The 27,503-nt window shown below is 41.9% G+C and overlaps 1 protein-coding gene across 6 annotated transcripts in view; it reads right to left on the minus strand.

The window, feature by feature from the left end:
* Window positions 1-23,274, minus strand: part of Prop1 (PROP paired-like homeobox 1) — a 54,402-nt gene extending 31,128 nt beyond the window's left edge. The window contains exons 1-4 of one of the 6 annotated variants that reach the window (XR_009228030.1): window positions 22,919-23,258; window positions 13,955-14,103; window positions 4,880-5,019; window positions 3,553-4,609 (exon numbers count right to left, since the gene is read on the minus strand). The gene's annotated coding sequence lies outside the window, so the exon portion shown is untranslated. Of the gene's footprint in view, window positions 1-3,552; window positions 4,610-4,879; window positions 5,020-10,802; window positions 12,239-13,433; window positions 14,104-22,918 lie in introns of those variants that run through there. The other 5 variants (XR_009228031.1, XM_046457084.2, XM_046457088.2 and 2 more) reach the window with 5 other exon arrangements.
* Between the last annotated feature and the right edge of the window lie 4,229 nt (window positions 23,275-27,503).

Below are 27,503 nucleotides of genomic sequence, written 5' to 3' on the forward strand. Positions count from 1 at the left end.
GATTTATACAATGAAAACTACAGAACCTTAAAGAGAGAAACAGAAGAAGATCTTAGAAGATGGAAAAATATACCCTGTTCATGGATAGGCAGAACTAACATCAACAAAATGGTGATATTACCAAAAGTTCTCTATAGGTTTAATGCAATGCCAATCAAAATCCCAATGGCATTTCTTGTAGAAATAGATAAAGCAATAATGAAATTCATATGAAAAAATAAAAGACTCAGAATAGCAAAAGCAACTCTAAGCAGGAAGTGTGAATCAGGAAGTATAGCGATACCAGATTTCAAACTATACTACAGAGCAATAGTAACAAAAACAGCATGGTACTGGTATCAAAACAGGCGGGTGGACCAATGGTCCAAAATAGAGGACACAGAGACCAATCCACAAAGTTACAACTATCTTATATTTGATAAAGGGGCTAAAAGCATGCAATGGAGAAAGGATAGCATCTTCAACAAATGGTGCTGGGAAAACTGGAAATCCATATGCAACAAAATGAAACTGAATCCCCTTCTCTCACCATGCACAAAAGTTAACTCAAAATGGATCAAGGAGCTTGATATCAAATCAAAGACTCTGCGTCTGATAGAAGAAAAAGTTGGCTCTGATCTACATATTGTGGGGTCGGGGCTCCAAATTCCTTAATAGGACACCCATAGCACAAGAGTTAATAACAAGAATCAACAAACGGGACTTACTTAAACTAAAAAGTTTTTTTCTCAGCAAGAGAAACAATAAGAGAGGTAAATAGGGAGCCTACATCATGGGAACAAATTTTTACTCCTCACACTTCAGATTGAGCCCAAATATCCAGAATATACAAACAACTCAAAAATTAAATAATAAGATAACAAATAACCCCATCAACAAATGGGCCAAGGACCTGAACAGACACTTCTCAGAGGAGGACATACAATCAATCAACAAGTACATGAAAAAAGGCTCACCATCTCTAGCAGTCAGAGAAATGCAAATCAAAACCACCCTAAGATACCATCTCACTCCAGTAAGATTGACAGCCATTATGAAGTCAAACAACAAGTGCTGGCGAGGATGTGGGGAAAAGGGTATACTTGTACATTGCTGATGGGTCTGCAAATTGGTGCGGCCAATTTGGACAGCAGTATGGAGATTCCTGGGAAAGATGGGAATGGAACCACCATTTGACCCAGCTATCGCCCTTCTTGGACTATTCCCTGAAGACCTTAAAAGAGCGTACTATAGGGATACTGCCACATCAATGTTCATAGCAGCACAATTCACAATAGCTAGATTGTGGAACCAACCTAGATGCCCCTCAATAGATTAATGGATAAAAAAATGTGGCATTTATACACAATGAAGTATTACGCAGCACTAAAAAATGACAAAATCATGGAATTTGCAGGGAAATGGATGGCACTAGAGCAGATTATGCCAAGTGAAGCTAGCCATTCCATGCCAAATGTCTTCTTTGATATAATGAGAGCAACTAAGAACAGAGCAGTGAGAAAGAGCAGGAGGAAAAGATTAACATTAAACAGAGACATGAGGTGGGAGGGAAAGGGAGAGAAAAGGGAAATTGCATGGAAATGGAAGGAGACCCTCAGTGTTATACAAAATTACATATAAGAGGTTGTGAGGGGAAAGGGAAAACAAACAAGGGAGAGAATTAAATTACAGCAGATCGGGTAGAGAGAGAAGATGGGAGGGGAGGGGAGGGGGGATAGTAGAGGATAGGAAAGGTAGCAGAATACAACAGCTACTAATATGGCATTATGTAAAAATGTGGATGTGTAACCGATGTGATTCTGCAATCTGTATTTGGGGTAAAAATGGGAGTTCATAACCCACTTGAATCTAATGTATGAAATATGATATGTCAAGAGCTTTGTAATGTTTTGAACAAGCAATAAAAAAACATTTAGTGTTACTATTGAGATGTGTTTTTTATTTCCAGCCATATTTGTTTATTTTTGTTATTTAACTTTACTTGGTTTTCCTCTTTGATTAGTTTTTCTTTTAGTGTACTACCTCCCTCTGCTTGTTTTCATTGTTGTTTATAATTTCCTCTTCATGAAATATTTTGCCAAGGAAGTTTTTGTGTCACTTTTCTAGCTGTAAATTCTTTTAACTTTTATTTATCATGGAAGGTTTTTTTTTTTTTTTAAATGTAATCTTCGAATTTGAAGCTTAATTTTCCTGGATACAAGATTCTTCTTTGGAACCAATTATCTTTGAGAGTTTGAAATATGTTGTTTCAGGATCTTCTAGCTTTCAGGGTTTGTGTTGAACAATCTGCCATTATCCTAATTGGTTTACCCATATATGTAATATTTCTTTCTATTGTGGCTTTTAAAATTCTCTCCTTTTTCTGTATGTTGGGCATTTTCATTATCATATGTCTTGGTGTGGGTCTGTTGTGATTTTGCACATTTGGCATCTCTAGGCTTCTTGGATTTGGATTTATATTTCATTCTTCATGTCTGGAGAGTTTTCTGATATTATTTCATTGAACAGTTTGTTCATTCCTTTGGTTTGGACCTCTATGCCTTCCTCTATCCCAATAACTCTTAAATTTGGTCTTTTTATGCTATCCCATATTTCTTGGATGTTCTGCTTGTGGTTTCTTATCAGTCTCGCTGTGCTGTCTACGTTCTTTTCAAGATGATATACTTTGTCCTCATTGTCTGATGTCCTATCTTCTATGTAGTCTACTCTGCTGGTGATACTCTCATTTGAGCTTTTAATTTGGTTTATTATTTCACTTCAAGGATTTCTGTTTTTTTTTAACCTCTATCTCCCTGTAGAGGTAATCTTTTGCTTCTTGGATTTGTTTATGTAACTCATTGTCAAAGTGATCTTTCACTGTTTGTATTTGTTGTCTAATGTCCTCTTTGAGATTCCCAAACGTCTGATTCATGTATATCCTGAAATCTTTATCTGTCATTTTTTCTGCTGTAGATGTTCATTCTTCTGATATGTTGTCTTGAATTATTTGTGGTACTTTCTTTCCTTGTCTTTTCATGTTGCTCATATTTCCTTCCAGCTCTCTGGGACTGAGGTGTTATTGTTTTTACCCTATAGATTTGTAGTGCTCTTGTGTAGTTTCAAGATCTCTTCTTTGTGGGGAAGGACAATGTTAACAGTTCTCAATATTAACAATACATCACCTATGAGCAAATTTTTGTTATTATGACATTTATAGTTAGTCTCTGTCTAGAAATTTTGGATTCATTTATTATTTAAAATATGTCAGTAGTTTCATAAAAGGTGTACAGTTTCTGGTGGCAGATAGGAACTTGGGGTTGGGTGTAGGACATTATGTTTAGGTGGAAAGATGTGAGGGTATAGGGTAATATATCTTAGCAACTTTGGAGGAGAACTCTAATGTAGATGGTTAGTAGGAGAATAGAAGGAGGTAATTTAGTATAGACAAGTTTGTGGGAGTACAGTAGAATGCATAAAAGCAAACACACACACACACACACACACACACACACACACATATATATATATATATATATATATATATATATATTTAGAAAATTACACAAAGTAAAAATAGTAAAAATTAGGAAGTTGAAAGAGGAAGAGAGGGAGAAAGAAAAATAAAAAGAGAAAAAAGAGAGAGAAAGAAAAGTAAAAAAAAGAAAAAAGTGTGGGGGGCTTATGCAATTCCTCTATATAATATTATTCTGGTGACTCAGTTCTTAAAGTTCTATTTCATGCAAATTTACTGGTTTCACATATGTTGGGGTTGTGAGAACCAGAGGGGGAAGGGTTGAGGAGAAAGAAAGAGGATAAAATGGATGAAAAGAGGACAAACAAAACAAAACAAAAACAAAACAACAAAAAAGAAAAATGCTCTTAGAATTCTCTTTTCTTCTCTTCCAGTAGGTGGAGTTGTCTATTCCAAGCTTGAGTCTCTGCCCTCAGGGTGGTGGAGGTAACCAGTGTGAGAAGGCTTGAGCTCCTGCCTGGAGCCTCCCTAACCTTGGTATATTTGTGTTGCTCCTGGTTTTTAACCCCCTCCCCTCTCTTGCTTATTAGGTCTCAAATGCGGGACCTTTTGCTCTCAGCCCTTGGTTCACTCCAGGTGGGCAGCGCCCTGGTCGCACTGTGCTCCTGTTCAACTGAGAGCTGTTTTTGTGTTGGATAGACACTGCACTGAGTTATCACAGCTGGGGGGGGAGGGGGGAATTGGAAACCAGGTACCTGTTTAGTCGCATATCCATGCTGATAGCCATGCCCACAAGTTTTCCAAGATGGAGTCCATCTGTTTCCCATGTTGCGGTGTCTGATGAGGTGGGGGGAGCTGAGATTTCCTTGTGCTGTGGCCAGAACTCTGTCTGGTGACCTGCATGGGAGTGGAGTGTAGTCTGGTGTTCTGCAGCTTTGCAGAGGTGCTGATTTGGTGCTTCTGCTCTGTGGCTTGATGTGGTGAGCCGCTTCTGCCGTTTCTGCAGACTATGGTCGCCATTACAAGATGACGCTGGCTCCGCTGTGGTCTGTGACAAACAACTCCTTATCTGGGAGAGTTGGCACATGATTTTTCACCACCCTGTGAGAAAGCTCCACGCGGCAGCTTTGCATTGGGGCTTGAGATGCTATATTAAGGCTGGGAGGGGCATCCGGGAGAGAGAAGAAGAAATATCAAGGGCCTGAATAAACTGTTGAAAGAAGATTCCCGAGTTGCGCCTTCCTTGCGGGCAAGGGGTCGCGACAAGTGGTGCCGAAACCCGGGAACCAGAACTTTCAACAGTCAGGGGTGGTGCACCGGTTAGTCCCAGGTAAGTGGGATCCGCGATCAAAGCGGGGTTAGTCCCTAGTAAGTGGGATCCGCGACCAAAGCGGGGCAGCTCCTCTGTAATGAAAGAGAGAGCCTTACATTTTATTGCAGCTGCACTGTGTACTTTCGCTTCTACTTTCGCTTTCTTTTTTTTGTGCTTCCTTTGTTGTTGTGTCATGGGTGCCGCATCTTCAAGTCCGCTTCTCCTGGCCCTAGATGGCCTGTTACGTTCCAAGGGTCTGGAAGTGAAACATAGTACTTTACAGAGATTTTTACAGAAGATAGATATCGCTGCACCGTGGTTTGCATTTTCGGGCAGCCTTACTGTACCTAGTTGGGATAAATTAGGCAAAGATCTTGACTTTGCTTCTGAGCAGGGCATATTAGAGGGTGGGGTGATACCCCTTTGGAAAATGGTCCGTGGTTGCCTTACAGATGGCAGATGTCAGGAAGCACTTACTAAAGGACAGGAGGTTTTAGAGCAATTACATGAGGAAAAATCGGAGATGGCAGAAAGTGAAGTGACTCGGGAGGATGGGAGTGTGCGGAGCATGAGACAGGGGAGGAAACGGTTGTATCCAAATCTCAGTACGCTGCGTACACCCCCATGCGAAAGTGGGTCAGAGGAGGAGGAGGATGAGGAGGAAGAGCTCGGGAGGCTGTCTCGTCAGCTAGGGAGTTTAGCTATAGGAGAAGGGAACAAAGATAAACAAGGGCTCAAGAAAAGCGATCCCCCGGATCCACTGCCATATGGCGGGGGCATTTCGGGGAGAGCTTTCCATGCCCAAACATGGAGGGCTGTTCACGCTGAGATGGGTCTTGCTTATCCAGTTTTTCAGGATGACAACAGGGGAAGAGTCCATGAACCCTTAGATTTTAAAATTGTGAAGACCCTGGCGGAGTCTGTACGCACTTATGGGGTGGATGCCGCCTTCACGCTGACTCAGGTGGAGAGTCTGTCTAGATACTGTATGACTCCCTCTGATTGGGCTAGCCTTGTTCGGGCTTGCGTTTCCCCGGGTAAATATTTGGACTGGAGAGCATTCGTGCTAGAGGGCGCAATAGAGCAGGCCGCCCAAAACCATGCGGCGGGACACCCCCATTGGGACAAGGATATGCTCTTGGGACAGGGTAGATTTGCAAATCAACAGACAGGATTTCCTCTTGAGGCATATGATCAAATTAACAACATTTGCATTCGGGCATGGAAGTCGCTTCCAAATAGAGGAGAGGTGTCTGGTAATTTGACCAAGATTCTACAAGGCCCTACAGAACCCTTTTCAGATTTTGTAGCAAGGATGGTGGATGCTGCTGGAAAGATTTTTGGGGATCCTGATAGAGCCATGCCCCTTATCAAGCAATTGGTCTTTGAGCAATGCACCAAGGAATGTAAAGCGGCAATCACTCCTTATAAAAATAAGGGCATAGAAGCATGGATGAAAGTATGTAGAGAGATTGGAGGACCCTTAACTAATGCAGGTCTTGCAGCTGCTGTCCTTCGGATGGCAAAAGGGGGCAATCCTGGTGCCGGAACATGCTTCCATTGTGGTCAACCCGGTCATTTCAGATGTGAATGTCCTAAAAAAGATAATTTTACTGGACCCCCTCACGGTGGCCCTTCCAATGGCCTTCGTCAACCGGGGCTATGTCCAAAATGTAAAAAGGGGAAGCATTGGGCAAAAGAGTGTAGATCAGTGAGGGACATCCATGGACAGCCTATTTCAGCTGGGCCAAAAAACGGCCGAAGGGGCCCCCGACCCCAGGGCCCACAAATATATGGGGCAATGGAGAATGTCACACCCAAACCCGAGACATGGCCATCTCTATGCCATCCCATGAGACGCAGAGAGCCACTACAGGTGCCGCGGGATTGGACCTCTGTTCCACCTCCAGACTCGTATTAACACCTAAGATGGGAGTCCAATTGGTGGAAACTGAGTTCAAAGGGCCTTTACTGCCTGGTACTGTAGGTTTGCTAATTGGACGTGCATCCTCTACTTTACAAGGTCTTCATGTCTTTCCTGGAGTCATTAGCCCTGATACTGTAGGGGCAATAAAGGTTATGGTGGAGGCTCCAAGGGGCATTGTGTCTATTTCCCCAGGAGACCGGATTGCCCAATTGCTAATTCTACCCAGTCTGCATACCCGCTTTCCTGCTGATTCCTTTTCAAGGACAAGTGATGAGATTGGAGTTACTGGAGGGAATTCTGTTTATTTGTCCTTAGATATGAATGACCGTCCTACTTTAAACTTAACCATAGAAGGCAAATCAATTTTGGGATTGCTAGATACTGGAGCAGATCATAGTATAATTGCACAAAAGGACTGGTCAAAGGGGTGGCCGGTGCAGCTCTCAGATCAATCACTAAGAGGTTTGGGATATGCCCAAGCCCCTCAAATCAGCTGTAGATATCTATCTTGGAAGGACCCAGAAGGACACAATGGCACTTTTCAGCCTTATGTACTTGATTTACCTATCTCTTTATGGGGTCGTGATCTGATGAAAGACATGGGGTTCACTCTTAGTAATGACTATTCCCCGGTGTCTCAACAGATTATGCAAAATATGGGGTATAGGCCAGGTCTAGGACTAGGAAAACACCTACAGGGGCGTAGGCATCCTGTGCAAGGTCATCAAAAGCTTAACAGATTTGGTCTGGGTTTTTCCTAGGGGCCACTGGGGCTCAAATACCCATAACATGGCTCACCGAGGAGCCTGTTTGGGTGCCTCAGTGGCCTCTTCCCTCGGTTAAATTGGCAGCAGCCCATAATTTAATCAAAGAACAACTGGACTTGGGTCACATCCAACCTTCTACTTCTCCATGGAATACTCCCATATTTGTTATTAGGAAAAAATCAGGAAAGTGGCGCCTACTGCATGATTTACGAGCAGTTAATGCTCAAATGCAACTTATGGGGCCCATTCAAAGAGGGCTGCCTCTGCTCTCCTCTATTCCTCAGGGCTGGCATATTATTGCTATTGACATTAAAGACTGTTTCTTTTCTATTCCTTTGCATCCTAAAGACTCACAACGTTTTGCTTTCACCCTTCCCTCGTGTAACCACGAGGAGCCAGATCTTAGGTTTGAGTGGGTAGTGTTGCCGCAGGGAATGGCTAATAGTCCCACGATGTGCCAGATGTATGTGGGGAAGGCACTCGCACCTCTCAGACATAAATATTCCTCCATCAAGATCATTCATTATATGGATGATGTGTTATTGGCTGCTAAGTTAGAGCAGATAGTTAATGAGGCCTATAGAGACTTAGTAAAGCTGTTAGCTCAATATGGGCTACATATCGCACCTGAAAAGGTTCAAACGGGAAATTCTATTGAGTATTTGGGAGCAATAATTGGGTATGACAAATTGAAACCACAAAAAATCACCATAAGAACTCAGGATCTCCAAACTCTGAATGATTTTCAAAAACTGCTGGGAGATATTAATTGGATAAGGGGATATTTACATATTCCTAATGGTGTGCTCCAGCCTTTGTATGCTACCCTTAAGGGTGATCCAGATCTTGCTTCTCCTCGTAGCCTCACCAAAGAGGCTAGGGCGGCCCTTATAACAGTAGAAGAAGCTATACAACATGCTACTCTATGCAGGCTCCAGAGTGATAAACCTTTCCAGTTATGTGTGCTTGCCACTATGCGGCAGCCTACTGGAGTACTGTGGCAAGATGGGCCTTTACTATGGATCCACCCACATATATCCCCAGGAAAATCTTTAGAATACTATCCTGATGCTGTTGCAGCGTTAGCACTTAAAGGGATCCACCAAAGCATTCAATTTTTCGGACAATCACCTTCTTCTCTTATTATACCCTATACTAAGGCTCAGCTTAATGTTTTGTGTGCTACTCTAGACAACTGGGCTATTCTATGTTGCTCGTTTCAAGGGGATATTGATAATCATTACCCTTCCCATCCATTACTCTATTTTGTTAAAGAACATCCCATCATTTTCCCTAAGGTAACTTCACCCAATCCAATTCCGGGGGCTGTTAATATTTTCACTGATGGTTCCAAGTCTGGAATGGGAGCTTATGTAATTAATGATTCTCCCCCTGTTCAGCATCAATTTGCTCCTGGTAATCCACAATGGGTTGAACTGCAAATTGTTATTGAGGTTTTTAAACAGTGTTCTTTTCCTTTTAATCTTATCTCGGACTCCATTTATGTGGTACAAGCACTCAAAGTCCTGGAGGCCGTGGGAGCTATTAGTAATGCCCATAATGTATCTGCTTACTTTAATCAGCTTCAACAACTTATCTGTAGCCGCACTGCTCCTTTTTATCCAATGCACATACGGGCTCACACCTCTCTTCCTGGTCCGTTATCACAGGGTAATGCCTGTGCGGACTCAGCCACTAGAGGCCAGTTGATATGCTTGGCTTCCTCCTTAGAGGGGGCTAAATTATTTCACCAGAATTTCCATGTTAATGCTTTAACGCTGCGCAGGCGTTTTTCCATTTCAAGAGCGGATGCTCATCAGATAGTATTACAATGTTCCCATTGTGTCACATTTCTTCATCCCCCTACTTATGGAGTGAACCCACGGGGATTGAAGCCATTGGTTGTCTGGCAAATGGATGTGACGCACATACCTGACTTTGGTAACCTCAAGTATGTACATGTTTCTGTTGATACGTGCTCTGGAGTTATTCATGCCTCTGCTTTGTCGGGAGAGAAGGCACGTAATGTTATTACTCATTGCCTAGAAGCATGGGCAGCATGGGGTGCTCCTGCATCCCTTAAGACTGATAATGGACCTGCTTATACTGGCAGACAATTTACATCCTTTTGTTCTACCATGGGAGTGCAACTTACTCATGGTCTGCCTTACAATCCTCAAGGACAAGGCATTGTTGAGTGTGCTCATCGCACCTTAAAGGAAACTTTACAAAAACAAAAAGGGGGAATAGGAGCTGAACACACTCTTAAAGAACGCCTGTCCTTAGCTCTCTTTACCATTAATTTTTTGAATTTGGATATTCATGGTCGCTCTGTGGCTGATAGACATGTGTCCCCTCAGCCCTCTGTGATTGGCTATGTTAAGTGGAAGGATGTTCTTACGGGCCAATGGAATGGCCCCGACCCCGTGCTGACATGGGCACGAGGATCTGTATGTGTTTTTCCCCAGGATCGCACGGAGCCGTTGTGGGTCCCTGAACGCCTGACAAGAAGAGTCTTGACATCAACCGACCAGCAACAAGAGATACCACAGCAACCCTGTGATGAGGATCTTCACTCTGCTACGTGCTCTGGTTCTGGTGCTGGTGCCGATGGCACAGACGACACCAATGCAGTGGTGGGCAGTGGCACAGGCTTGGCCAATGCCGATGCCGGTTCATGGTAGTTCTAGTGTCCTCCCCACTCTTTTCTCTACCTCATGTGAGATGTCTGCTCCCTGTGCCTCTCCTAGAGGGGACGTGGAGAACATTTTTAATCAATCTCAGGTTAATCTCACAGGAGTTTTTTGTTTCAGCCTTGGAAACGCTAATTGCATTAGCCTTAAGACCAAAAATTTGACTAAGTGGGAGGACCCATTGCGGTCCAATCAGGTCTCAGGGAGTATTATTAATGCCGTACTGAGCCAAGTAGTTTCAGGGAAGCAATCAGGTTCAGGGATCCCTGTAAATAGCTCTGCTTTAAACATAACTACCTTGGCTATGATCTCCAAGGTACTAATCCCAGTGCCTCCTTCTTCTAATAGTACTTACAATGCCACTCATTTCAAGGCCTCTCCTTACTGTACCCCTAATCTTGGTTTCCCCCCAACATTTATGCCTTGTCAGGATCATTCTTGGGAGAAACTTCAAGTTGCTAAGGGTTTCTCCTTTTCCCCCTCTCTTAAGAGGTATGTTTATAACTTTAACCATAGTGCCAACTCCTCTACAGGAGTAGGTTGGTCCTGGTTTCAATGGCTGATTTCCAATGAGAAGGGGGCTTCAGCTGATATTTCTGCATTGGCTCAATTGCTGGGAGCCAAAAGCTGGCTGGCTAATGTTTCTGGCACTGTTAGGGAGAGTGAACGAGGTAATAGACTTACATCTGTTTCATTCAACTCTTTGCTATATAATGCCACATTGCCCCCTGCAATGGTCTGCGTCCAATCCCCATTCTTGCTCCTTTTGGCTAATGACACCTCGTCGGGGATGCTGGATTATTCTAGTGTTACCTGTCTCTTATCTGAGTGTTGGAATGGTTCTTGGACTGTAGCAGTGGTTATGAAAATTCCAACCTTTGTCCCAATCCCAGTCACTGCGGACCCAGATAAATTCCCCATTGTTGAGCTACTTAGAGTCCGCAGGGATTTTGGAATTACGGCAGCTATAGTGACAGCTGTGGCAGGGTCTGCTGCTGCAGCGGTTACGGCCGGAGTGGCCATGGCCAGTTAAGTACAAACTGCTGCCACCATTAATCAAGTTGTTCAACAAACTTCCACTATACTTGAATCCCAAAATTCAATTAAATCAACATATTTTGTCAGGGATTTTAGCTGCCAACCAAAGAATAGATTTACTCCAAGCTCAGGTAGAAGAATTGGCCGACTTGGTGCTTTTGGGTTGTGTTGACCAACGTGCACATTTATGCATAACCTCTGTCAGATTTAATGATTCCAGGAATGCCTCCCGCATCATTGGCGAATATTTGGCCGGAAATTGGTCCATGGCAGCAGAAAACTTGATCCAGTCTCAACTAACTCAGATTGCTGTTTTGAATAGTACCCGTGTTGAACCAGTGACTTTGGGTCAATTCACCGATTGGATATCTTCTGCTTTTTCCTTCTTCAAAGAGTGGGTGGGAGTAGGCATTTTTGGTGCAATGTGTTGCTTCGGTGTTGTACTTTGTTTGTGGCTTCTCTGTCGCCTTAAAACTCGCCATGCACAAGAAAAGGCTATGATCATACAAGCTCTTGCAGCTTTAGAAAATGGCAACTCGCCTCAAGTCTGGCTTGTGCATCTTAAGCAGTAAACCTTTGTCATGGTCGTTACACCCCAAGTTATTATAACATTGCACTGGGATCGACATGACTTTCCTTGTTATTCTCTTAGTGTTGGAAAGCCCTTGCACTCTGCCGGTCTTACTGCCATTGCACGCAGATGGGTTTCCACACTAGTACTTTTGTATCGCCTTGAAGTTCGTGCCTTTCTTTCAGGGTGCTGTCAACTTGTTTGTCCTTATAAACAGCCACAGTTCAGCCTCAGCTATCCCCCTTCGTCCACCATCGTCACGATACAGGATGCGAGGCAAGGCACTGCACTTGAGTGATCCTTGACGTGGACCTCAAGGAGAGCATGTCCTGTTGCATGCGGGTTAGACGCGTCCACGCCCCGCCCCACGAAAAAAGGCGTCGGCTGATATGGCTTCAGATCTGGGGAAGGCGCCTCCTTAGGACTGAGTCATACTATGCAGCCACTTCTGCACAGTGGGATAGGACCTCTACTCTCGCCTGTATTGTTTTAAGAAAACAGAAAAGGGGGAACTGTGGTGAGCCACTTCTGCCGTTTCTGCAGACTATGGTCGCCATTACAAGATGACGCTGGCTCCGCTGTGGTCTGTGACAAACAACTTCTTATCTGGGAAAGTTGGCACATGATTTTTCACCACCCTGTGAGAAAGCTCCACGCGGCAGCTTTGCATTGGGGCTTGGGATGCTTTATTAAGGCTGGGAGGGGCATCCGAGGGAGAGAAGAAGAAATATCAAGGGCCTGAATAAACTGCTGAAAGAAGATTCCCGAGTTGCGTCTTCCTTGCCGGCAAGGGGTCGTGACAATCAGTATTAGAAATCTGATGCTCCATCACCTTTTTAAAAGATCTTAAAAAATACTTGACAACTTTATGGTATGAACAGTTTACAACCTTAAAAGGGGGGGGGTTACAAGTTATGATTCGAGGGCATTTTCAAATAGGCAAAAAAAAAAAAAAGAAAAAAAAGCCTGGAGGTGCCTGTTTGGAGAATCATCTATACAGGTGATTGGCCGGTAGTCTGCAGGTTGGCTACTTCACCAGAGATAACACGCTGCAGAACTACCAGAAAGGCTCATTCTCTCCACAATTGTATGCTCCACCGGGGGGGCGAGGGGGGCAGTATTGCACAAAGGACGAATCTCCCCACGTTTCAACCTCTTACCTGCACTAGGTGAATCCCACCACCTGGATTCACCCAATCCCCACCCACCTCTCCGCCCCGGGCACCTGGCCAGAGGCTTTGGCATACAAACACGGACAAACGCTGGACTAGGGAAAAGACCCCCAACGCTACAAACGGTGGAGGTCAGGCATCTGGGGGCGGGGGAATCGATCTCCGACAACACAAACACCAGCGACGGGCCCCTCGCAGGGTCTCCGGACACGACCTTGCACTCTCGGACCGACCTAGCACTCGCGGCCCTGGCAGTGTCTATAATAGAGTCCGAGCTCTTCGGTCAACACCGTGGGGCTAATTTAGAGCCTCTGGCAGGACCGCGACGCCAGAGCACCTTCAGGTTTTTAAGGCCACCAACGGAGCGGCACCCCGCAAGAACCGCCAACTCAGTCCCCAGAGGCCAAGGCCAGGAACCGGTCGTTTCTCGAACACCTGGCTCCGAGACCTAAAATAAGATTCGACAGTAGCCTAGCCCAGCACATCACACCCGAAACCTCACCTCTGCGAAAGCAAAAGGCCCTTTGGCCGAAAAACGTCGCCAAACCGCCGTCGTTCCTCTCCAACCGCTGGGACAAACACCCTACAAAATGGCGGCAGCGCCGTCACCCTACAACCCCCTAGGCGGCCTCTAGCCCCACCTACACCGCGCGAATGCGACTGCGTGACAGAGCCAGGCGCGTTCCCGCAGCTCCCGTAAGGGGCGTGGCTTCTGGTCGTAAGGAGCACCGCCAGCACACTGCAGCTGCGCGGGCCTGCTCATTACATCACAAAAGCCCCACCCTTTGGGCCTGGCGTGTGCTCGGGTTGTTTTTGTCCTCGGAACCCAGGGAAAAGGCAAGGTGAAAACCCTGAAGCTCGTGTCGCGCCTCCGCTCTTCAAAGTGTAGTTTTCCTGGGTGCGGGATCTCTCGGCAGAGTCAGCCGTGACCCGTTTCCTTCCTCTCACCCTCTAGTGGGACGCCCCGTCGCAGCTTGCACTCTTCTCGCCCTCCCCCAGCCTTTCCCACCCCACACAGCTAACCTGCCGCCTGGGGCGGGTGCTGGGGGCGGCTTGGTGAACCGGGTCGCTGTAGTCCAGCACACTTGGGAGCTTCCCGTCGAAAATGGATTCGGATACACAATGAAGTCTCAGAAAACAAGCTCAGGAGTTGCTTTTCAAGGCAAGTGCTCCTAAATCAGAACAAAACAAAAAATTGGAAAGTTAAGACTCCTGACAAGGTTCTTCCTGTTACTTCCTACCTCAGGGCAAATAAAGTAGCTGGAAGTTTTCCTAAGAAAGTTGTCTCCGTTATTTGTACCTGTGAGTTGATATTATTCATCCAAGGCCGAGTACTGTCGCAAAGCTACTGAGTGTCCATTAGGGGCATGCTTACCTCAAATAAGGTATTTGGCTGTCCTAAGAATCCCAGGAAGCTTTGCAGTGTGAATGTGATGGGGTCAGAAGGCTTGAGGGCCAAACTTCGTGCCCTGGAGAACACTTTCAAAGAACAGAGGCGAAGCATCCAGAAAAGGAATGATCAGATGGAGGAGAAGCAAGAATATGGTGTCAAAACAAGGGAAGTTTACAGCTTGGTATGGTTTGTCCCCCAAAGGTTGATGGACGGGAAGCTAGGTCCCCAGTGTGGCAACGCTGAGGTGGTAGGACTTTTAAGAGGTGGGTCCTTATGGAAAGTAATTGGTTATAAGGGTTCCATTCTGATATGGATCAATGCTCGTCTTGCAGTATGGTTGAGTCTCACAGGAGTTATCACCATAGCATATTTTTATATAGAGGAGCCAACACATACCTTGGACCCTTCTGCATGAGGCTATTTCTCTTTACAAATATCCACCACATTGTGACACAGACCAAGGGGGCCCTCACCAGGATGCTGGCATACTGCTGTTTGGACCCTCCATCCACCAGATCATGAGACAAATAAATCATTTATAAGTACCCAGCCTCAGGTATTTTGTTTAAGCAACATGAAAACAACTTACACAGGAGAAAAAAATAACAGCCAAATACTGAGAAAGATTTAGGTGTGGTTAGTACTGAAAAGTGTCAAGGAAATTCCATATTCTGACTAGGATTCTCTTGATATAAGGAAATGCCAGATATCATCATTAGAAGAATAGGATTAAATTTTTGTGGGCCCAATAGCAGGTGGGAGTCCTAAACTATTGTACCTTAAATAGATAAAAGAAGGGTGCCTTCATATCCTTAGTGATCTAACATCATAGAAACTCGGCCTGCTACTCTAGATAAATAGGATGCATTTGGATAAATTTCATGAAGATTGTACTCCACTTCAAAAAAAATGAAGTAAAGGTTGGGTGTGGTGGCTCGGGAGGCTGAGGCAGGAGGATCAAGAGTTCAAAGCCAGCCTCAGCCATAGCGAGGCACAGAGTAATTCAGTAAGACCCTGTCTCTAAATAAAACAAAATAGGGCTGGGGATGTGACAGTGGCCAAGTGCCCCTGAGTTCAATCCAGGTGCAAAAAAAAAAAAATGAAGTAAAGAAATAAAGTTGAAAAGACCCTTGGAAAATTTTAAGAGAAAACTCTTTATGCTATAGAATGAAATAATCACCTGGAATAGCTCTCATCATTGCAGCTACAAGTTTAGATCTTAGCTGCCCCAGGAAGGTCCATCTCCTTTAAGACATTGCCCCTGACCACATCAATTTCCATCCAGTCCCCTACTCTAACTACTTCAGTGATGGAAGAAGTCCTCAAATAGACCAAGATACACTGGTGTGCCTGGAGTCACTCAGGTATGCCAACCAGTTTGCCCAAAGAATGAAATTTATACATTCTAGGACTGATTGCACATTGTTTCAGGGACATCTATCAAATGGAATACTGTTGAATAACGTGTGGTCTTGCAAGGTAAGGTAAAGCTCAAATTGCAGCACATAAGGGTATAGATTCAAGCTGGAGCCAGAGAAAGTTCTGTTTGCTGGAGTATGAGCAGTCTTTGCTCATGAGCAGGGTCAGGATGCTGCTTAAACAGCAGCACAGGTTAAAAGGCAGCCATGTGGCCAAGCACAGTGGCACATGCCTGTAATCCCAGTGGTCTAGGAGGCTGAGAGGGAGGATCTCGAGTTTAAAGCCAGCCTCAGCAACTTAGCAAGTCCTTAAACCACTCAGGGAGACCCTATCTCTAAATAGTTAAAACAAAAGGGCTGGGGATGTGTCTCAGGGGTCAAGTGCCCCTGGGTTTATTCCCGGTACAAACAAACCAACCAACCATGTGGAAAGGCCACCTTCAGAAGTTTTTATAAATATCACACACTCTTTTTAACAACCAAGAGTGACAGTAGTGGCTCTGCTTTATAATTGCCACTATCTTGTTTTGGAGTAATCTTGAGTATTTTAATTGTGCCACCCATAGGTGTATTCTTTAGAAGCATGTAGTGATCAGAAGAAAGTTGAGATTTTCCTATGACTAGTGTCTATATAACACATAATATAGTAGTACCATAGTACTCTAGAATATTCTCTGTAGCCTTCACTAGAAGCAAGGATTTGGTTTATATTATCTTTGGTATCTCAGTGCTTAGAAGCCACTAAATATTGGTAGATTGTCTGCATATGCAGCATTTGCCATTTTGCTTAGTTGGTTTAAGTTCTGAAGTAATTAACTCAAGGGTAGACAATTACTCCTGGATCTCTGTACCAGGTATCATACTACTTATATGGCAACCCTTTCTATTAAGATAGTTATTTGACAAATAGACAACCTTGATCAGAAGACTTAATGAGATGATCTATTTATATTTCCGAGAATCCACTACCAACACCATAAACACTGCCTAATCTAGTAGCTTCATCTCTACACAAGAACAGATATGTCCAAGAAAATATTAAATCATGTGTTAGAAACAACTATATAAAGAAAATCTTTGTTGTGAAGAGTTAATCAAAGAATATTCTTATGTATTCTAGAACATATGTTCTACACGCTTAACTTCAGACATTGAAAGTATTCACCTGTAAAAGCTTAATACCAGACTCTATTGTGTAAATTAATTTAACAAAAATTGATCATTTTCAGAGTGATCTTTACAAAGGTGTAAATGAACCCTTAACACTTAAAACCTCTTTTATAAGATGCTTATTCTGATAATTGCCAATCTGTATTCAATTAGATTTTTTGGTTGCCTTAAGCTGTCAATTAAACATTCATTACATGCTAATCACTTTGTAGACGTGATCTAATTTAATAATATAAACAACCTTATGAGGCAATCAATAGTTACTTGTCCTAGATCAAGTAACTATCAAGTGCTGGAACCAGGATTCAAACACACACCTTCATTGCTCCAAAGCTGTTAAGCTTAACCTGTTGGACTGACTGTTTCAACTCATTCAACAAAGAATATAGCAACTTACTTTACTTAATGACTAGAGGAAAACATGTTGAGTCCATCTTTTGGCAAGACCAAAGAGTTTGTCTTAAAACACTGCTCAAGATGATGTATCATTGAAGGCTCATGATGAAACAATGAGTTTATTTCTAGCACATCAAGGTATTTAAAAGTTTCAGTGCCTTGGTCACTGTTCAACAGTGAGTCAAAGTGGGGTTCCCAGGCATCCCGCACTACCCAATATAGATAATATCCAAGGTTTCTTCAGTGTTCCCTGACACTGGTTGTAAGGATAGTCACATAGCATACTATCAAGCAAGATTCAGTTAAATTAAATCCTAGAAAGATCCCAAGATATGGGCTGGGGCTGTAGCTCATTAAAGTGCTTGCCTTGCATGTGTGAGGCACTGGGTTCCATCCTCAGCACCACATAAAAATAAATAAAGATATTGTGTGTCATTCTACAACTAAATAAATATTAAAAAAAAAAAGATCCCAAGATTCACAAAGCACTTTCAATGTACATGTGAGATGGGAGCAGGAGGGTGCAGTAGGCTGGTCTTTCCTATTGCTGTGTCAGTTTCTGCTACACCATTGAAAAGGTCTCACAGCCAGTTTGCAGTTGAATGTATCTTTTTTATATGCCTTCAGGATTCTTCTGATGTTGATCCTGGAAACTGCAGTAGATCAGCAGTTTGCCAAAAACAACTCACATATCATGTCCAAAAAGCCTAAGGAAAAGGAAATACAATGGCTCTGTAATGGATTCTTAGATTCTCAGTTGCTGTAGATTAGCCACATCATTCTAAAGTACAGGAAATCAGGAATTGAACAAAGAAAACTTCAGGTGTCAGAAACTTCCAGTATCAATTCAGTATGGAGCCCCTGAGTTTTAAAGCAGTCCCTAAAGTATTTTATTAATTTCTTAATGTCTGTCACATATTACTGTACAGGTCACTATGTACCGACACTGATTTGATTAAAGTCATATTTTAAAAATTTACCCAGTCCATGTATTTTCTCTGAAAAATCTACTCTGAATTTTTCTCAGCATTTAAAAATTAAAACTATCTGGGTGAACTATTTATCATTGTAGATCAGACATCAAACTAAAATTGGACTCTGATTATCTTGGGCAACCTATTGGTCTATTTTGGATAGGCTTTTATATACAAAAATGGCCATAAGTACTAAAGAAGTAATTTCTCATTCATGTTAGAAAATGAGAGTTTCTTAATTCTCACTTCCCACATTATCAACTGTCAACCAACCAAGGAAACCATGGAAGGGAACATATATTTACCTAAATCCTAAATTTCTGATGACCATTGTAGGAGCCTAAATGAAGGTATAAGAATATGTAACATGTTTGTCTTAGACTAAATCTCTTGAGTTTACTGTTTATTTTCATGCATGAATATCAAGTTCTCATTTCATGTAATTATAGGAAGTACTACAGCCTTCAGAGTATACATATGATTTCTGGAGAAGTCGTTAATTTTTATGGTAGTTTCCAGTCATATCTTACTCCAAATTCCTACTCCCGGTGCTACCACTCAGTTCTGTCCTTTATATCGTGTCATGCCAACTAAGGACAGAGACCTTGTCTCCTTTATTCTCCAAAGCCGTCTAACACATAGCTTTTAAGAAGAAGAGACTTAAAAATGCAAGAACTCAGGAGGATAGGTACAGCACAGAAATGGAAGCAACTTAAAATTTAGTATCAGAACTCACTTTTAAGGTTCCAGATATGTACATATGGAAGAAATATCTGTACAAATGGAAGAGTGTTTGTGTTTTAATACAGGCCATTTCTTTTCTTTTTTTTTTTTTTGACTCTTCTCACCATTTTATTTTGCTTCATCTTGTTTTGGAAAATGCTATTTAGGATAATATAGAACTAATTGTAACATTGTTCTTTATGCTAACATGTAATAGGTTTAAGATTATAATTAACTTAAATATTTTAAAATTTGTTTTTAATTTCAAATGCAGTAAATAAATATTGATAGACATTAAGCCCACATAAACAAAAATTCCACTCATAGTGTAAAGGAGTCCTAAGATCAAAGAGTTTGAAAATCACTGCCATAGATGATTATTTCCTCAGAAGTCTTCATATGGGAAAGTTTAACACATGAAATATAGATTCTTACCCAAGAAGTTATCTAATTACTTTATATATGAAAGAAATTAATGTATTTTAAAGGAATTCTAACAAGTAGCAAAAATTGAATCCCATAGCACAGGGGAACAAGAGTTGCCAATAAGATAAATTCCATCCTCATAAATAGCTATGGTACCTAGATTATAAGTCAATCATACCTTTCTTCATTATCATCATAAGGCAACATATGCTAATTGCCAAGTAAGTCCTTCAGTAACTTAGGTCCCAAATTTCACACTTCCTCTTCTAAATCTGCCCTGACGCCCCGCCTTTTTCTCTAGTCTTTTTTTCCCCCCCTTCGTATCAGGGATTAAACTCAGGGGCACTTCTGAGCCATATCCCCAGCCCTATTTTGTATTTTATTTAGAGACAGGATCTCAATGAGTTGCTTAGTACCTCGATTTTTGCTGAGGCTGGCTTTGAATTTGAAATCCTCCTGCCTCAGCCTCTTGAGCCACTGGGATTATAGGCTAGCACCATTCTCTCCAATCTTACTGACACCTGGGGCTCATTACCAGCCCATTCTTTCCTTTAGTTCTAGCATTTTCCTGATTCTTTCCCCTAAGTACAACCAAACATTCACTCAGATCAGAAGTCACTGATGCTATAAGTGTGTAAAGACTGTTACTTAGAAAGTAAATCTATTAAGCTTCCAAGAAGAAAATGGATTGCAATTACAAATTGGTACAAAATGTAGCACTTAAAAAAAAAAGTCTATCTCTACAAAACAAAAAGTCTACCTCTACAAAACTGTTGTTAACCTGTGGTTCAGCATCTCCATGAGAGAACCATAAATGATTTGCAAAGTGTCTATAAACTCCTTGAAATTGTATTCAAATATTGAGTGCATACACTTTTCTAGAAATGGACAGTTGGCCTTTGTTTGCATCACATTCACAACAAAACTATAATTTTTTAAAAAATGAAAAAAAAGAGCAAAAAATCCTTGTTCTACAGGTTTCTGGAGTTCCGCAAGTACAGATTTTTATGAATGGCAGTTATGAACAGATTCATTAACAATTACATAAAAATTACAGCTGTTTGAATTGCATGACTTTTTTTTTTTAGTTGTAGTTTATTTATGTGGTGCTGAGGATTGAACCCAGCACCTCACACATAGTAGGCAAGCACGCTACCACTGAACTACAACCCCAATCCTGACTGCATGACTCTTTAAGAGTAAGGACTAATAGGAATAAAATATTCACAGGCCAAATATCTGTGAGCTTTCCATGTCTTAATGATTCTCACGAAGCAAAATATTTGGTAATTAATTTAATAGTACCAAATGAGATTTAGACTTATACCTGAACCACAGAGCTACTACCTAACTCACCAATTAGCCTTCATCAAATTTACTAGTCACATGGGTTGGTTTTTAGTAGCACAACTGAGAAAATCCATGACACAACAAAACAAGCAAATATAAAATATGATTTCCCAGGTGTTTCAACCTGATAAACAACTGATAGTGGCCAGTTCAATCAAGAAAGTAAACAGTTCAACAAGGACTGTAGTACAGGTAAGTTAGGGAATTAATAGTCAAGTTCAAAGAACAAAATACTCTAGCAATTAATTAAATGATACACTACTATATTTTGTGCTCCTGATCATGCTAAGTTTAAAATTAAAATTCATTTAAGTTATATATTATGTGTATATATACATACATATATATATATATATATATATATTTATAATATATATATATATTTTTTTAGTTAACTAAATCCTAGGCTAATCTTCAGACTAGTCATACATGTAATCAATCTGTCACCTTTGAAGATAATTATTTATTATTAACTTAAACAGGGATTTCTATACCTTATAGATAGAAAACTCAGCTACAAAACTATACAGTGTAAAATGAATACAAATCAATCATTATGACAGATAAACTTGAGAGTCAAAGTGAACAAAATATTTTATATCAGCAAAATGTCTCGTCAAATTCTACTCTTTAAGATTTCAACGGGGACTGGGAATGTGGCTCAAGCGGTGGCGCGCGCGCCTGGCATTCGAGCGGCCCAGGTTCGATTCTCAGCACCACATACAGACAAAGATGTTGTGTCCGCCAAATACTAAAAAATAAATATTAAAAAAAAAGATTTCAATGTAATGTATTAAAACAAATGTCCTTCCCAAATCCATAGAAAAACACTAACTTATTTCAAAATTTCTATTTAGAAACACAAATATTTCCTAGCTGTGAACCATACGTGAAAACTTTAAAGTTTACTATTCAATTCTAAGTATGTTTTCAGGAGTTTTCAACAGTTTTTCTCTTTTTAAAAATATCATTAATGGTAGTAATGGGAGCAGTAATACATAAGTTATTTTCACAAATAATGTACATATAAATTACTCAAGATCCAGGTAAGCAGCTGTGGAAGTTTTCTTATATGTACTATAGTTGCTATAATTAAGATGAATTTTTATATAAAGGATTATTACAATGTAATATCAGATTTACAGCAGATACCAGATAATACATGAAGGCATTTATGTTTTTATCTTAAAAATAAGCTATTGAGCACATTGGGTCATAAGAATATCTAGATAGATATAGATAAGATAGGCAGATAGTATCTGACCTCTAACAGCATACAGTCCCCTAGAGAATGGAAACAAAAAAATGAAAGAGTCCCTCTGTTTTAAATGAATTTTTATAGCATACCACTAGTAGTGTTAACTTGGGTCAATTTTATCTAATACTGACTTCAATGACTTAGAAATCAATATTTACTAATTACAATAATAAGTCCTTCAAAGTAAAATCTCCCCTTATTCTCCTCACTGGATCATAATGTAATACTCCTTCCTTCATCTTAAAACATAACTCCTCTCTCACGACTGTTACCTCAATAATCAACTCTAGATATATGACTCTGCACACCCCACGTATTACTAGGAGGCTTAAAAATGAAGTCAGGATGGGAATACATCTCGGTGATAGAGCACCCTGGGTTCAATCCCCAGTACCGCCACTACTACCCTCAAAAAAACAAGTAGGGATAACAGGCAATGGCAGCACAAGAGCCAAGTTTTGCTTTGTTTTTTTTTGTTTTGTTTTGTTTTGTTTTAATTATTTTTTTATCAGTTGTTCAAAACATTACATAGCTCTTGACAAATCATATTTGCTTTGTTTTGTTTTGTTGGTGCTGGGAAATGAACCCAGGATCCTCTTTGTGCTAGGCAAGTGCACTTCCACTGAGCTATATTCCCAACCTCAAGTTTTAAAGATGAAACAGTCTTCAATTGCCCATTTCTAAGCATATAACCATAAGACTAGTGATACAAATAACACATTAAAAATATGCTCCTTTTTTTGGAGGTGGGGAGGCAGAACCCACCGGGGATTGAACCCAGGACCTCATTCACGCTAGACAACATTCTACCACTGAACTAAATTCCCAGCCCTTTCTTTTAATTTTATTTTAAGAAGAGTCTGAATTGTCAGGTCTGACCTTGAACTTGTGATCCTTCTGCCTCAGGCTCCGGAGTAGCTGGGATTATAGGCATGTACAACTGCACCTGTTTTCTCTTTGATCTCACACAGGACGCTGAAGAGAGCGGGTTTCATTCTATGACAGTTCAGGGCATGTTTCTTTGCTTGCGCCTCGTCCAAGCTCTGGTCATGATCTGGTGGAGGATGTCGCCTATGTCCTGCTTCCTGCCGCCCCTTCGTGGCCGTGCGGGGGAGGCGGCAGGGCCATGCCCCCCTGCACCGAGTGGCCGGCCAGGTTCACCCCGGCCAGAGCCGCGCAACTTGCTCCTCAGCGCCGGCCGAGTTGCCGGGACGCCGCCGCCCCCCGCGCCAGCCTGCGCTCTCCCCTCCTTCTGCTGCGGCCGTCGCCGCCGCCGCCGCCGCCTGGGCCAGGCGGGATCCGAGCCCCGGCGGCCCCGGGGGAGGGAGCGGCGGCGGCGGCGGGTGGCGGCGGAGGAGGAGGCCGGCCGGCGGGCCGCGGGGAGCGAGGGGGGCTGAGGAGGAAAGTTTGGGAGCGGGCGGGCCCGCGCGGCGGGGACGCGGAGCCCGGTGGAGGGCCCCGGCGGGCCGCGCGCCGGACGGACAGCAGATTGATGGGGCGGGAGAAGTCGCCGCCGCCACTGCCGAAGCCTCGCACCCAGCCAGCAGCCTCCGCGGACCGGGCTCGAAGGCCGCTCGGCTGAGGGATTGACAGGCTGCCAGTGCCACTCACTCCAATACAGGCCATTTCTTACGGGCCTTTTTTTCTCTTTAGGTCTCAATCAGTCAAGTTCCTTAGGATTGTCTTCGAATTTCCTTTCAAGAGTTTTCTCCTTTTTCCTATTTATTCTTCCTTTCTTGTTTTCTCCCTTCATAAAAAGCCAAGCCCTAAGTGACAACCTGTCCTATGTATTGCAGATATGAAAGTATACAAGACAAAGTACCTGCACCACTAGAGCTTAGGTCCTAGTGGGAGAGAGAGATAAAATGGAAATAAAATACTTTTTATTATGTGCTATGAAAGAAATCAGGGAGGGAATAAAAGAATAACTGTGGAGGTCTTGCTTTGGGTGAGATGGTCAGTAAAGGACTCTTGGCAGATGTGACATTTTGAGAGAGAAAGGAAAAAGAAACTGGCTACATAAATAATGGGACAAAACCCATTTAATTCCATAAGGAAGTCTAATTTAATTACCTAAGGAAACAGGAGTGAAGATACTCTTCAAAGTTTTATAATAGGAAAAATATTGGAGATAATATAGATGTTTGTGTTAGCTTTATGTCACTGTGACCGAAATGCCTGACAAGACCCACTTATAGGAGGAGAAGTATCTTTGGTCTCATAGTTTCAGAGGTTCAGTTCACGGTCAGCCAACTACATCACTTTGGGCTTAAGACAAGCTGGAGCATCATGGCCGAATCATGGCCAAAGAGCCCATCAGAGGAAAGTTACTCAGCTGGAGGTGGCCCGGAAACAAAGAGAAGGGAAGGGGCTGCAGGAAAGATATACCCTTCTAGGGCATTCCCCCAGTGACTCACCACCTATAGTCATGCCCCATCTACTTACAGTTACCACCTCAGTCCACTCAAACTAGGATGAGGTTACAGCTCTCAATCTAATTATTTCACCTCTAAATATTCCTGCATTAACACAGGAGCTTTGGGGGGACACCTCATGCCCAAACCATAACAATGATCATCTTAAGGGGTAAAGATAAGCAAAAAATAAACCTGTCTTAATCTATTTCTGCTGCTATAACAAAGTTTCTGAGGCAGGATACTTTATACAGAAAAAAGGTTTATTTAGCTTATGGTCATGGAAATTGAAGTAAATGGCACCAGCATTTACTTGCTTTGGGTGAGGGTCTAGTGGCAGATGGCATCACAATGGTGGGTGCATGTGTAAGACTGGCAAGCAGCACATGCAAAAGAGGCATTCACAGGAGGTAGCAGGCTCCCTTATAATAACATTCTTTCTGGAACTAATCAAGATTTCCAAGTTGAATTGACGTTGTTTTGTTCTCTTTATCCTGATCATTAAAGCCAACTTTTCCAGAATTTGTATTGATTGATGATATCTGTACAAATGGAAGAGTGTTTTCTGTGTTTCAAAGTTTTAAGCAAATAATCTGAGAAGTATTTTTCAGAAATGTTTGATATTGTCTTCATAGTGCTGCCTATAATGAAATCTTAAAGGCACACACACACACATAAAGTAACTTTATGAGTAATGGGTGTATTAATTAGCTTAATTGTGGTAATATAAAAGCATATATAAAAGTATCAAGTTAAATATTAAATATATGCACTATTGTCAATTGTATTTCACTAAAGCTTAAAAATGAAAGACTTTTCAGTCAACATTGTGAATGCAGGTAAAAACAGACAAAACAAAAACTACTTTGGATATGTGTATGTGTGTGTCTGTGTGTGTGTATAAATTCTGGAATATAAAATTGGGCATTGAAAACCAATGGAGCTAAACTAGATTTCTAAAACTGAGGAAGTGCTTTATTTTATTTTATTTTATTTGCTCCTTTTAGTTATACATGACAGTAATGTGTATTTTGACATATTTATACAAACCTGAAGTATGTCTTATTCTAATTGGGATGCAAGTCTTGTGACTGTATGAGCTGTAGAGATTCACAGTGGTATATACATATCTGTACATAGGAAATTCATGTTAGATTTAGGCCACTGTCTTTCCTATTCCTATCCCCATCCTGTCCCTTCATTCTCCTTTGTCTAATCCATTTTTTTCCCCTCTGTCTCTTTGTTGTGTGCTAGTATCCAGATATCAGAGAGAACATTTGACCTTTGGTTTTTGGGAATTGTCTTATTTCATTTAGCATGATAATCTCCAGATTCATTCATTTACCAGACAAAGTCATAAAGTCATTCTTTTTTTATGGCAGAGGGATATTCCATTGTGTACATATTTTCTTTATCCGTTCTTCTGTTGAAGGGTACCTAGGATGGTTCTGTAGCTTAGCAATTGTGAATTGAGCAGCTATAAACATTGAAGTGGATGTGTCACAGTAGTATGCTGATTTTAACTCTGTTGGATATATACCTAGGAGTGGTATAACCAGGTCAAATGGTGTTTCCATTCTGTTGGGGCAGGCCCAAAATGGCTGTAGTTAGGTTCCCTTACTGCAGCTAAGTTATATTTTCAGCGTGTAGACAGAGCTAGGATCCGGCTATGTTATGATTAGTCAAGGCCAGAAACACTCTGAACATTAACTTGTGAGACACACCCCCCCCCCTTATGTAACTGGTGGCAGTGTTAAAAGGGCATATAAAAAGGGAAAATAATTGGGGTGAAATGGGCTAATGGGGGACTAATGGAGACAAAATGGGGGGAAAATGAGAATTAAAATGGACCTGGCTGGGAGCTGGAGCTGAAGCTGGGGGCTGGCTAATAGCTATGGCTGCCCCTGAATAAAGGATGACCAGTATTCCCACTGTGCCTCACATCTTCTTTCAATTGCTCAATCTTTGAGCCTTGTTTCCTGGGTCAGAGCCTCTGCACAACACATTCCTAGTTTCCTCTGCATAATACATTCCCAGTTTTTTGAGGAATCTTCATACTGCTTTCCAGAGTGATTACACCAATTTGCAGTCCTACCAGAAATGTACAAGTGTACCTTTTCCCCACATCCTCACCAACATTTGTTGTTGCTTGTGTTCTTGATAATTGCCATTCTGACTGGAGTGAGATGAAATGTCAGTGTAGTTTTAATTTGCGTTTCTCTAATTGCTAGAAATATTGGACATTTTTTTTTGTTTATTTGTTAACCATTTGTATTCTTCTGTGAAGTGCCTGTTCAGTTTGCTTGCCAATTTATTGATTATTTGGGTTTTTGGTATTAAATTTTTTGAGTTCTTCATATATTCTGGAGATTATCCATGTGAGATACTAGTGGCAAAGATTTTCTCCTACACTGTAGGCTCTCTCTTCCCATTCTTGATTGTTTTCTTTGCTGTGAAGAAGCGTTTTAGATTGATACCATCCCATTTATCGATTCTTGATTTTACTTCTTATACTTTATGAGTCTTATTGAGGGAGTTGATTCCTAAGCCAACACAGTGGAAAGTTTGGCCTTTTTTTCTTCTAGTAGGTGCAGTGTCTCTGGTCTAATTCCTAGGGTTTTGATCCACTTTGAATTGATTTTTGTGCGAGGTGAGAGATAGGGGTTCAATTTCATTCTCTATGTATGCATTTCCAGTTTTCCCAGCACCATTTGTTGAAAAGGCTTTCTTTTCTTTGAAGTATGTTTGTGGAGCCTTTGTCTAGTATGAGATAACTGTATTTGTATGAGTTCGTCTCTGTGTCTTCTATTCTGTTCCATTGGTCTTCATGTCGATTTTTGTGCCAGTACCTTTCCATTTTTGTTGCTCTAGCTCTGTAATATAGTTTAAGGTCTGATATTGCTTCACTTTTCTCACAAGGATTGCTTTGGCTATTTGGGCCTCTGTCTGTAGGGAAGAGAGGGTATGCCAGATGTAGTGGTGCACATCTGTAATCCCAATGACTCAAGAGTCTGAAGTAGGATCTCAGGTTCGAGGCCAGCCTGGGCAAT

The sequence above is a fragment of the Marmota monax genome, unplaced genomic scaffold (genome assembly GCF_021218885.2).
Source record: "Marmota monax isolate L192 unplaced genomic scaffold, Marmota_monax_Labrador192_F-V1.1 WCK01_AAM20220418_F8-fsc00263, whole genome shotgun sequence".
In the NCBI taxonomy this organism is placed as follows: Eukaryota; Metazoa; Chordata; class Mammalia; order Rodentia; family Sciuridae; genus Marmota; species Marmota monax.